The 13,171-nt window shown below is 38.8% G+C and overlaps 1 protein-coding gene across 3 annotated transcripts in view; it reads right to left on the bottom strand.

Annotated features, from left to right (window-relative positions):
• The window catches only part of tbc1d22a (TBC1 domain family, member 22a), a 165,377-nt gene that overhangs the window by 139,951 nt on the left and 12,255 nt on the right, over positions 1 to 13,171 (bottom strand). The window lies entirely within an intron of this gene.

A 13,171-nucleotide genomic window follows, 5' to 3' on the forward strand; every position in this document is an offset into this window, starting at 1 on the left:
TAAAATAAAAAGTAACAATCATGTCTTTGTTATTATGTCAGGTAAATGTATCATGCCAATTTCATAATCAGTTCAAAGATAATAAATACAAAACATCAAATGCTCTGGAATAAATAGAAAAGATGCAAACCTGACATTAGAAAATACATGATGCGGAGTGTCTTGCACACATGGGCTGATTTGAACTACAAATCGCGCTGAACCCTCTTCGGCATCACCCTAAATACTCAGACCAAGGCAGAAATGTAAAGATGAGTTCACAATGGGAATTTGCATTAATCAACGTCCCAGACTTCCTTGGGACAGAAGTTGATTTACATGAGGGCAAACCCACAGCAGTTAACGAGATATCTCTAAAGTCTCCATACCTTATTGGTTTACTTCAGTGGGAATAATACCTTTGTACAAGTCGCACCAAGACATTTCAAATGATACCAGACATGTATAATACTGTATATGATAACTGATAGATTTATGAGTGAATTCGGGTAGGAATGGGTGAAGGGAATGATGTGTAAATTGGGAGCTAATCAACTCAAGTGTGATAATGTCTTGAATGGGGATGGTAATATAGCAAGAGAGTTCAAATGTTAATTTCTTTTGTTTTCTCAGAGAGTAGCCCTCTTATCCAGTTGTTCCAGTTTCTCTTTCAGTTTCTCCAGTTTTACAGGGGTCAGTCATGCAGTAATCCAGTAGCCTGGATGCCAGCCGAACTTAGCCCCGCCCACAGCATTTGAGGTTGAGAAGTTCGGTCTGTACTTGATCCGTTGAGAAGAAAGTATGCCCGAACCAGAGCTTTTCGGACTAATCAAATTGTCAGGGCGGGCTTTATATGATGATGGACAGATGATCAACAGTAACGTAATCATCCACGTCACCAAAGACAAAGAGCGCTTGGGTTGAATTCTTTTACAACAAATTATGGCTTCCGCTGGAGAATTTAGATGTGTAGATTCAGCCATCGCGTCTGTTATAGAAGATGTAGACAGCGCATTCATTTTAAAAGAGGAACAGAGAACCGCCATCAAGGCATATGTCGATCCAATTCACATAATCACAGCCCATTGCAGCAGTATCAGACTCACATTCTGACTAGAATCTGAGTATGACGACATCAGGCTAGTAATCCAGGTCACTGCAAAAGCCTTCATTAAGCTATACATCATTACAAAAGACACCATTTCCAGTCTAATGAATGAATTTGGGCCGGTCTTCACTGTGCTTGTGCAAATACCTGTGAAGCTAAAGCGTAAGGATGGAGGTAGGAGTGTGTGTTCTCTCCAGGCAGGTACGCTGGTGTAGTATATGAGGACGGTAGGTTGTCCTGACACATTGAAGGCTAGCTTTAATGTGCGTGCTGCTTTACGCGGGAACTTTATCGGGAAAGCGCTCAATTCATTAAACACAGAGCCACTCAAGGGTGTCTCCTCGGCTCGCACCTTTGAACCCTCATTTGCGCTGTCAGCTGCAGAAATTAGTCGATGAATCTTGTGCCCTGGCACTTAATTAAACTATCTGTTATATTTCCGCAACGTGGCATTAATCTCACAACGGGGGGGAGAGAGAGAGGGATTAGACGTTCACTATTTCATCAGCTCATTGTTGCTGTCTTTGTCCCTCTGGAGACAGTGACCTCAAAAGAGGTTGTGATCGTACGGACAGTTGCTCCTGAAAAGCGTCTATGGCTGCCAGCTAAATGAGTCTCACGAAACCCGTATAAAATATGCCTGGGCCGTATTTAACCCAATGATCAAAAGGCAGGAAAAAAAGAGCATGATCAAATCTGTTGCTTAAATAAAAAATGAATTTGCATTAATCAAGCAAGCACATTTTCACCAAAATTCTTAAACGTAATCCTAAAAACTCACTCATTACCACAATGTGGAAGGAAAAAAATAAATGTATATGAATTTAAATTATATTAATTTACATTACATTATATTAATTTATATCATATTATATTATACATTAAATTATACCATGTTATATTATATTATATATTACATTAAATTATATTATATGAATAAATTTATATATTATTATATTATATTAAATTATATTATACCATGTTATATTATGTATTTCATTATATAATATTATATTAATTACATTACATTACATACAGTGTTCATGTGGCATGGTATGTAAAATTAACAGCAACAAAAAAATATATAATTTTTTTGTTGTTGCTAATGTCTGAATAGAATAATTGCTACATAACAGTCACAACATAATACTAAATACAGTGGAAAAAAACTCTGTTCTTTTGTGTGTGTGTGGGGGAGGGGGATATTACCGTGATGTTTTCATAAGAACTGTATGTAATCCCCATTTTGTATGCAGGTTGTGTGTAACTGTTTTCATTTGCGGACAGTAGTATCCAGGCCAAACCATTCGAAGGCAGTCGTTTCATTTTCTTTATCTAATTTGTGTGAGGGCTGTTTATTTCTGTGCCAATACTGTTTCCACAACACATCTTTCTTTGTTAACTCTACCAAAAATAGCCAAGTAAGCAATAAAGAGAAAATTCTCAAAAAACTAAATGATTATTTTGAGTCATTCGGATTTCTTGACAGATGGCTTTCCTCTTGTCATCGCAGTTTCAGTTTTGCTAACACAACACGCAAAGCTCATATTGTAATCATATTCGACATCAATGAGCTAAACCTCTCCATCTCATACATAATCAGATATTCATACTGAAAATGAGGTGGGTGAGAGCAAATAAACAAGCATATTTCACAAAAAAATAACTGAGCGTTTCAATAGAGTGCCACATCTCATTTTCAAGAATACCTGCCATTTCCACAAATCTATTATCTTTTTTAACCCATGGTTGGCAATCCCTTCACAAACAACCCTTACAGAAAAAATACTAATAAATAAGTAAAATAAGTGCATAAATAAATACATGTAAACATAAGTCATTAAATTAAAAAAACACCCTCATGCCCATATGACTTTCATTTATGAAAACGAAAACCTAAAAGATGTTTTACTAAATATTCAAGCTGCTCTTGTTCGTACAATGAAAGTTAGTGCATCATGAAAGTCTCATAAAAATAGTCCACATGACTTGTGTATTTCAAAGCATCTCCTTTGACGTTCAACAACTGAAAAAAGGATTGGAGCAACACGACTAAGTAAAATGATGACAGAATATGTATAAATTCCTTTCAAATGTTCATACTGCAGTTCTCCAGTACGAGTGCATGAATATTACACGACCACAGCCCATTATATGTTATTTCTAAAGAACACCAAGTCTTCAGACCACATTATAGATTAGAATGCCTTTCCAAGCCTCTACATCATTGTGTTGGCTCTGCGCAACAGTTGTCTAGTGGTCTATTGTGTGCTTCAAACACTGCCGACTGAATCAAACACAAGAACTCTGAATAGACTGACACAGGCAGAATGTGCTCTATAATCCCTCAAAGAAACACTACAACTACTAAAAAGAAAACGCATAATGCCACTTCATACAGGACTTCAATGGTTCATCTGAAAGTTTATTTAAGAGACAGCAAAGGAAATAGCAAGAGAAAAATTAATGACACACTCCATTCGCCAGGGGACACGAGGGTTCTCAGTCAAACCCACTGTAGTGCTTATCATCAGGAGTGAAAAAGAAACATTTGAGGGTCAGAACCCAGTATTCATATTTGGCTATTAGGTTCCCTCAAGACAGTGGCAGTAGAAGAAGCTCTGTGTGTCACAATACAAGCATACAATATATTTGAATAGTGCCGTTCTCATTTATTCATTTGGCAGATGCTTTTACCCAAAGCAACATTGCATTCAAATTATTCATTACGGTGAACGAAATAGGACATATTCGGTTCACTTAGTTACACATATTGCCAAAAGTTTTGGGACGTTTGCTTTGACATCCATATAAACATTAATGGCATCCTATTCTTAATCTGTAGGGTTTAATATGGAGTTGGCCCACCCTTTGCAGCTACAACAGCTTCAACTCTTCTGGGAAGGCTTTCCACAAGGTTTAGGAGTGTTTATTAGTGCTGGGCGGTTTGACCAAAAATGTATGTCACGTTTTTTTTTCAAAATTATGCCGGTTTTCCGGTTTATGACGGTTTTTTTTCATGCATAATCAGGTGTTCAAAGCATTTTCTACTGGTTGAGCGAGGAATTACTGCAGTAAATTGACTTAGAATGGTCTATTTTACTGTCATTAGTGAATATTGTAGAATAGAATAGAGCCCAGTATAACCTAAAATTGTTATTTCTTAACGTTCTTATAACCAGGAAATAACGTTAATACAACATTTATTTAACAGGAGAATTGTACGTTCTAACGACGTTTGAATGATGTTCTTATAACCCAGCAAGAACGTTAATACAACGTTTATATAACGGGAGAATTGAACGTTCTTATAACGTTTCGAATAAAGTTCTTATAACCAAGAAATAACGTTAATACAATGTCTAAAAAACTGGACATTTTGAATGTCCCTAGAACATTCTGAAATAACGTTAACGTTTTTATAACTTAATGGGAACGTTATGAAAACTTTCTTATAACCTAAAATTGTTAGCTGGGGAAGAGGAGATATTCGCGATTGCACTCAACACGTTTTAAGTGCAGGATTCTCTGAGCGAGCCCAGAGAAAATAGACCTATTTTAACAAGAGTCGCGTGTATCTGAGAGCGCGGCACATTATATTCCGCGCTCGAGCAGAGAGATTCGTGCTCGCGCATTTTATTAATGTACTTACAATAATGCGCTCAGCATCCATCGTCCATGTAACGTAACAGAGCACTGCTGTTTGTTTACCCTCACTCGTTGCAGCTTAGAAGTGCAACATTGTAAAGGGTCCGTCTGAAACAGTGTCGCGCAGCGTAACGTTCGTTCCGAACGTTGTGTAATTAAATACACCGGTATGGCGGTTTATTCAAATTCAATATCGTGACGAAAATATAAACCGGTTTTCGGTTTGAACCGGTTTACCGCCCAGCACTAGTGTTTATGGGAATTTTTGACCATTCTTCTAGAAGAGTATTTGTGAGGTCAGGCACGGATGTTGGACAAGAAGGCCTGGCTCGCAGTCTCTGCTCCAATTCATCCCAAAGGTGTTCTATGGGGTTGAGGTCAGGACTCTGTGTGCAGTCATGTTGGAACAGGAATGGGGCATCCCCAAACTGTTCCCACAAAGCTGGGAGCATGAAATTGTCCAAAATGTCTTTGTATGCTGAAGCATTTCCTTTCACTGCAACTAAGGGGCCAAGCCAAACCCCTGAAAAACAACCCCTCACCATAATCCCCCCTCCACCAAACTTTACACTTGGCAGTGCAAACTGTGTGCAGTGCAGTCAGGCATGTACCATTCTCCTGGCAACCACCAAACTCAGACTCATCCATCGGATTGCAAGACAGAGAAGCGTGATTCGTCAAACCAGAGAACACGTCTCCACTGCTCTAGAGTCCAGTGGCAACCTATCACGGTACCAGGCCTGAATTCACTGAGCTCCTGACAGCAACCCATTCTTGTACAAATGTTTGTAGAAGCAGTCTTCATGCCTAGGTGCTTGATTGTATCCAACTGTGGCCATGGAAGTAATTGTAACACCTTAATTCAATGATTTGGAGGGGTGTCCCATTTTTCGCAATATAGTATGTTGTGGCCACAAAATATGGAGAAAGACTATAGAATTACACGAGACGCGTCACTCGTATTGTTTTGAATGGGGAAAAGTGCAATGCTCAATATGGCGGAATAAGTCCCGCCTTTTAAATAAGAGCCTGTCGCTAGAAGCTCCGGAGTCAGTCAGACGCACGCTTCCACTGCACATGCGCATCAGCTTGATCCAGCCGGTCATGATTCGAGTTTAGAAACAAAATTTATGAGACAGTTGTCAGATGTCATTGCTGATTTCAAATATGAAATTTAATCGTAAGCTTGGCGTCTTGAAGAATTTGATGTTTAGGTTTACCCATTCAAAAAGATAGGAGCAGCACTTGCACATTGCAAAGATGGCTGCAGAATGAAATGACTTGTCTTAAAGGGACTTTTGATATTAACTCGTTGGAATGTGATATCACCTATAGTCCTGAAAGAATGGTACTCTCGTAAACATGAACTGTCTTTATTCTGAACTATAAAAATTTAGTTTGACACTAAAACGTTTAAGGTAGATTGAATGGCAGCGAAAAGTCATATAAAGGACACTGCAGCACGTGGCAGAACCATAAAGTAATGCAGCTCTGGTAAAGAGATACTTCTCTTTATTAACGCAGGCTGCTGAGGATGATATGTAGTTCAGGTGTCTGGGGAGAGCGTACAGTATATTCTTCCTCTGGGGTCTTAGAATAACTGCGCCGTTGTATTTCATTGATTGCATTATGAATTTGCTTTCTCTTTCATATGAATTGCGTCATGAGCCAGGTACACCCAAAACCAGGTGACACATTTCTGAACAGAAATAAAGTTTATAAAAAGTGCAAACTTTGCCTTCGGTGCAGATTTCAGGCCAGTACATCTGATTCACAAGTTCAGATATCTCTGAAAGAACTAAAGTTGGGTTTAAGATATTCTAACAAAGTGGTTCTCAACCAGTAGAGACCTAAAAAATAGGTTGCATAGCTGTTCAAATAATTCATTGTAAAATCTCAATAATGCAATATAACTAATATGTATTTGTGTTTAATTACGATAAAGAAAAAGCTTAAGATATAGTCAGTCAACTAAATCCTTCAAATAAGCTGTTCAATCAAGAAATCTTTGACTGGAACTCAATATATTCACTTCTACAAAAAAAAAAAAAATTATTTGCTCAATAATTGATGACTGCATATGTTTTGACACTACTTTAACTCATCAAAATAAGTTAAGCAATTTTCATCCAAGCTGATTAAGGCAGTAACTTTGTTTTTTTTTTACAGTGTATAGTAAATAACTCACCAAAAACAAGGGAGGACAAACATTTTTGGAAAAACTAAATACAGAGAAAATGCCACGATGGAAAATATGAAAAACCTCTGAGTTTGTAGTCACCATTTTAAACTGAATGACCATGAATACAGTGTTTTATGCCAAATGGAGGGGGAAAAAACTAAAAGAAACTGTCGTTCTCGAAATTCAATACTTACTTTAAATGCAATGAAATGAATAAGTAAATTTCAGAATCTAGAAACTGCTGCTTCATTCACTTCTGGGACTTGGTTTACCACAGTTAATTATGCATCGAGTGCTGCCTGTTAAGATTTGAGTGCTCACCAAGGTTATCTGAACAACTGTCTGGAGTACTTCATGACTGTATATCAGATCCAGGTGTCCTTGTTCAGCTGTAGACTGCTTAAACAGAGAACGTGATGTGAGCAATATCTGTATGCAATACTCTCAATTTCTCAAAAGTCTATGATGAAAAGGTACTGCCACGGAGTCGTAATTACAAATAAAAATAAAAAAATACACGAAAGCCAACACAGACTGCGAAATGTTGACACTGCAATAAAGCACTAAGAAAATGTTTGCATTTTAGCACTATCCACAAATAGAATACAAAACAGAGCCAAACCACTTTAAAATTAAAGTAATGTCCTTGAAGAAAATGTCAATCACCAATCTCAGGAGATAACTGAATAATATACAGTATGAGACAATTTAAATGAATTGTATATTCATTTCATTTGTTATATGCTTTACTTGGGGCCATGCTACCAAACGTTGGGACATCCCTACATATCCTGCAGTTTGATATAAGTTTAAACTGCTTGCTGGCCCATCTATCACAGTCAAATCATTAGGCTCAATTTGTGAAAGAATGGTTGGGAGAATTGCACGAACAATCATTTTCCCACATGAATTAGCACCTCTGAGTCCAGAAATTAAACTCATTGAAAGTCTTTGGGATGTAATGAAGTAGACTTTACAGAATGCTGGACTCTTGCATTGTCAATAAAAGATCTTGACCAAAAATGAATGCACCTCTTGATGGGAATAAATGTTGTAATGTTATTTACATCAAGAGGTGCATCAATTTTTGGTCAAGATCTTGTATTGACAAATAGAGTCCAGCACTCTGTAAAGTCTACAAAAACCTCAAGACTGCAATCGAGGCGTTTCAGGGAGTTTGGAAATAGTGATTTCTTATATAGAGAAGAACTCCATTTAAGGGGCTTTCGCACCGGGTAGTTATTGGAACTAGCCACAAGGGGCAATCCCCCTTAGAAGAAAATGTTCCCTCAGGACAATTTTCCTGGTTGCATTCGCACCAACAGTTAGAACTGTGAAGCTGTCACCTACGCTCTGGTTGTTGTGTGGGACTTTAATTTTGACGGTGCGTCAGACTTTATTTTGACAGCGCTGAGAGCGGCTTGGCCAGAGCCAGAGCTCACTTTAGTGTCGGTTCATTTCTCGCCTTTTTCCACATGTTTGTGGAGTAAATATATAGGCTATAAACTTATAAATGGTGGGTGCCAGTGTTTCTGCCAATCAACATACACTTAGATCACTGGTAGTTCCAATTGTGCTGGGTTAGACCATACTCTAGGGTCTAAGCCACGTTTCCACCGCAGGAACTTTACCCAGAAACTAGGGACTTTGGGGTGGTACTCTGTGTGTTTCCACCGCAGGAACCAGGGTCTTAATGAAGTTCCAGGTAAAAATATCCCCTCAGAAAGTCCCTGCTTGCGAGGTAGTACTATTTCAAAGTCCAGGAAGTTCCGGGGGTGGGACTTGGGCACTGAACATGCTGATTGGTTGAGTTCATGCTGCATGTTGATTGGTTGACTCCAAGCATTCTGACTGTTTCATTTTTAAAAATCTGTTGCATTGCATGCAGTAAGATTTGTTTGCTATTCTAATCAACAATGGAGTTAAAAAAAACGACTTACGGACCGACAACAAGGTTCAGGCTTTATTAAGCTTAAATTCAGAGGATGAAATCCAGCAGGAACTGGAAAGTAACACGCAGCCCTACGTTACTGTATTAATTTGCCTAATCTTCAAGGTACTTTAGAACGTGGTGGAAACGCAGACAGCAACAGCTCTGAGGGGAAAAAAAAATCCCGGGACAAATTGTTCCAGGTAATTTTGGTGGAAACGCGGCTTTAGTTCCCCCAAAAAGCATTCCTAAAACTAGGAAGGGTTCCCAGGAAGCGTTCCCACAAATCATTCCCAGAAATCATTCCCAGTTCCTGTGAACCCAAAGCCCCTTTGGAGTGGACTTTGTACTTTGCATACCTTTTTCATTCTTAAACAGCAAGATCAAACAGCATATTTGAATCGCGATGCGGCAAGTTAAAACATTAAGTTTGTGTTTTTGTCAATGTTAACCATACTAGAATAGAAAAGCGAGAGGAATTCTACTTCATTACTCCACATAAACCGCTATTCAAATGTACATCCATTTTCTTTCTACTTTTTCATGTTATTAGATTCATTCACAGCACATGAAATGTCTCCAGGAATGCGTGCACTGGCTCAATGCCAGTATCTCAATATAATATTTTTGAATTCCTTAAAGAATTTCTGTGCCACAGATGCCACTGAACTAAGTTAATTTGAATCGACTGCATTTATAATATTGATTTCGAGTACCAACAGAAGAATTGCCTGTGTTAAGACCACGAGCGCACCACAGCTCGCCCATCTGAGACACACAGAGAGAAAAGGTAGTCAAACGGTAGAGAGAAGGGTTCAATAGAGGTGATGCGTCGCCATGGCAACAGTAGATAGCATCAGCAAGTAATTGCTTCCTGGGATTGTAGCAGTCTGTCTCTCTGTCTCTCTCTCTCTCTCTCTCTCTCTCTCTCTCTCTCTCTCTCTCTCTCTCTCTCTCTCTCTCTCTCTCTCTCTCTCTCTCTAAGGTAAAAGCTGACCATCTGATGGCATCCCTCTTAAAAACACATCTGTCAGGTACTCATTAATTTGAAGACAAAGACGGCACCAAACGCTTCAGAAACAAGTGCTTGTAAAGGGAAAAAAAATACTTTTTGCTCATTACTGTGCGTTAGATATAACAAATTAAATGTCTACGTACTGTTCTATCTATTTTCAAAGACACTTTGGTACAATGCTCCGATACACGACACATTAAAAGTTTGGACATGTTAGACTAAAACGTTTCTTATGATCTTAAAAAAAATTGAGATCTAAAGGCTAAATTTGATCTAAATGACCTGTGCCTACTTAAGTTTTCTTTTCAAAACCTTACATAACCTTTACTTACTTTATGTGCGTACTTAAACGTACGTAGCAGAGAGTGAATACAAAGAAGTTGGCTAGAGTCCCATTAAAAGTTGGCCAAAGTTTGTCACACAAAGATTGGTATGTATTTTAAATGACTAATTTCCTTCAGGCCCGTCCACAACAAAAACAATAACCATAATGATAATGATAAAGATATAGTTATAAAAACCGTTCTCAATATTAAAGAATAGCAAAGTTCAAACCACAGCTATATACATCCAGCTGATGAACAATAAAAACATTGACAGCCAATCAGAATCCACCCTGCTGTAACTAGCTCAAGCACTTAAAGGGGAATTTGGCAACTATTTCAACAATAATAAAACTGTTTAGAAATCATTTGGATGGTTAAATAACCTGTTCTGGGTAGAATGGTGACTTTCCCCGCTCCCCCCAGGGTTCCCAGGCAGAAAACCAACCTTGCAACATGGGGACTAACGTTCCGGTAAGTTGGAAATGGGAAGTCTCGTGAGAAGCGAGAACGAGCGAGAAACACAAACTGCTTTACGGCAATTCGACATTAACACACACGCCACATGATACTGTGTATGATGTATTATACCCACCTCGGTAGACATGGCTCCACACGATAAAGTTGTCCGGCTCCGATAATAACAAATGCACATGAGCAGCGGTAGAAAGGGGGAGGAGGGTGCTGCAAGTCAGTTTTTTTTACGACAGTGTTGTAAAATATACGCCCCACAGCTGTAGGGGGAGCTCCTTGAGACAATATGCGACAACAAAAGTGAAAATCAGCGAAGAAATGGCTAGGGTTGCCAAGTTCCCCTTTATATATATATATGTATATCGTTCTTGGAGTGAACGGGCCTTTAGAATTAAACAATTTTTTTTTCAAAATCCAAGGCTGCCTGATATATCGAAATAAAAGGCTTAGGCCGTGTGTCCACCAAAGCGTTTTTAGTCGGCTGAAAACGCTGGACGCTCTGCTGAAAACGCCTAGCTGTGGGCGCTTGAGAGCGTTTTGGCAGCGCTGCGTTTTTTCAGTTGAGACGATTCGTTGCTATGATACAGAATATCAGCAGCACAGTTTACTTGTAACTGATTTCGCAGATAATTTTGTTTCATACTAAAAATGTATTTTTCATCCATTTTGTTCGGTTAGCTCTGCTGGTTGACGTCGTTGTACAGAAAGGATGTTGTGACAGTTGGTCGTGTGGTATTTGTCCCGCCCCTCCTCCACTGTGATTGGACGTCTGGGTAAAAAGTGACAGTGATGAGCGCAGCGTTTTACCCAAAGTTGAACATTTTTCAACTCTCGGCGACCAGTAAAAACGCCGGGCGCTCAGCGCTTCAGCGTGAAAAAAACGCCGAACGCTCAGCGCTTGAGCGTTAAATACTCGCTCAGCGCCTCGCTACGCTCATGGCGTTTAAAAAACGCGGCGCTCCCATTGAAAACAATTAGAATTTTACGCCAGGAGCGTGAAAAAACGCTTTGGTGGACACACGGCCTTAGTGCGATTGTGACTGATTTAATGAAGTAAATATTTGTTGTTTCCAAGCGAATCATTTAGACGCGTGTAGTTCAAGATGCAGTGTTCCTATTTTTTTAAAGTTTCACTTAAACCTCATGTTATAATAAGAAATACATCAATACAGGGGGAAGAAAGGAGGCTCAGTGCTATTTCTCGTGGTCTTTGAGTTATTATGAGTCAATGCCAATAGAGGGCAGTCATCAGTGCTTTGAATGGATGGATGGGAATTCATTATGATGTTGGAGATCCCAGCTTAATTATAGATTTCATTCATATTTCATTCTGCTGCCACATGTCTGACTCATAATTTCAGATGTCTAATAACGGCAACAGCAGCCAAACTGATTCAGGGACGCCCTGAGAGCCAGTCAAATGAAACCAGAACTGACACGCCAACGTCCAGAGGCCTGTCAACATCAACACCGTCCTGACTTCATGGATCTGCAATGCTTAAACCCCAGAGATGTTGCTGAGCAATGATATGAGAACTATGCAGAGACAGTTGAGTACAAACTGTTAAATCCCCCCTGTGGTGAAAATCAGGCTTCTAATGTAATATGCTTTAAGACAACCCATGTGCAAATTCATAAGTCAACAGTAAGTACTCAGTAATTAATTGCTGAGTATTTTCTCTTTAAAACTGCAGTGAACCAAAGACAGTCTCAAAAACACGGTTTGAAATCACTGGTGTATCAGACGTCACAAATGACCTTCCAACCAATCAGGTCAACGTGTGATCGTCAACGAGTGGATCTCTGAGCTGGTGTGAGTGAGTGGAGTCGGGGCTAATTTGTGAATTCATAGAACCACATATACTAAATGAGGCAAGGGTTTAGAGTAACATTCAAGCTATTTTAAGGCATGAAAAAATAGTTTTCAAGCAAAAATCGTTTAAATATGTCATTTTGGTAATTAAATATGAGTTTAAAGGGATACAATTATTGACTACAGGGAGACATTAAAGTGAAAACAATTACTTCACTATTTACTTCCTTAATGTGTTACCGAATTATTGTGCACAATTCACCAGCCTATCTTTAGATAAATATTTTAACATTTTGTAATTATTTACAGACACTAATGTCATTCCAAACCTGTTAGCGGTTTCTGAATAACATGCATGTTATTTATAATTTAATATAGTTCACAACATACATCTATATCACCATATCTATCCAGGTCCACAAAGGATGAGGAGAAAAAAAAACAAGATTAAAGTGGTCTATAAAACTTATGCACTATATTCCAAGAAATATGATAGCTTTGTGTGGCAAATAGTAAAACAAAAACAGTTTAAGGCATATGAGCTTGGAACAACAGGAAGGTTAGTAAACAATGATAAAATTTGCATTTGCATCTGCACCAAAACATAATCCAAGAAAACAAGAATGCTTGGCCAACAAATAACATGCATTATAGGCTACAGTGGGTTTTCTCCCCCCCCCCCCCCCCCCCCCCCCAAAT

The sequence above is a fragment of the Siphateles boraxobius genome, unplaced genomic scaffold (genome assembly GCF_051911475.1).
Source record: "Siphateles boraxobius isolate OS27281-9 unplaced genomic scaffold, OSU_SipBor_1 19, whole genome shotgun sequence".
Classification (NCBI taxonomy): Eukaryota; Metazoa; Chordata; class Actinopteri; order Cypriniformes; family Leuciscidae; genus Siphateles; species Siphateles boraxobius.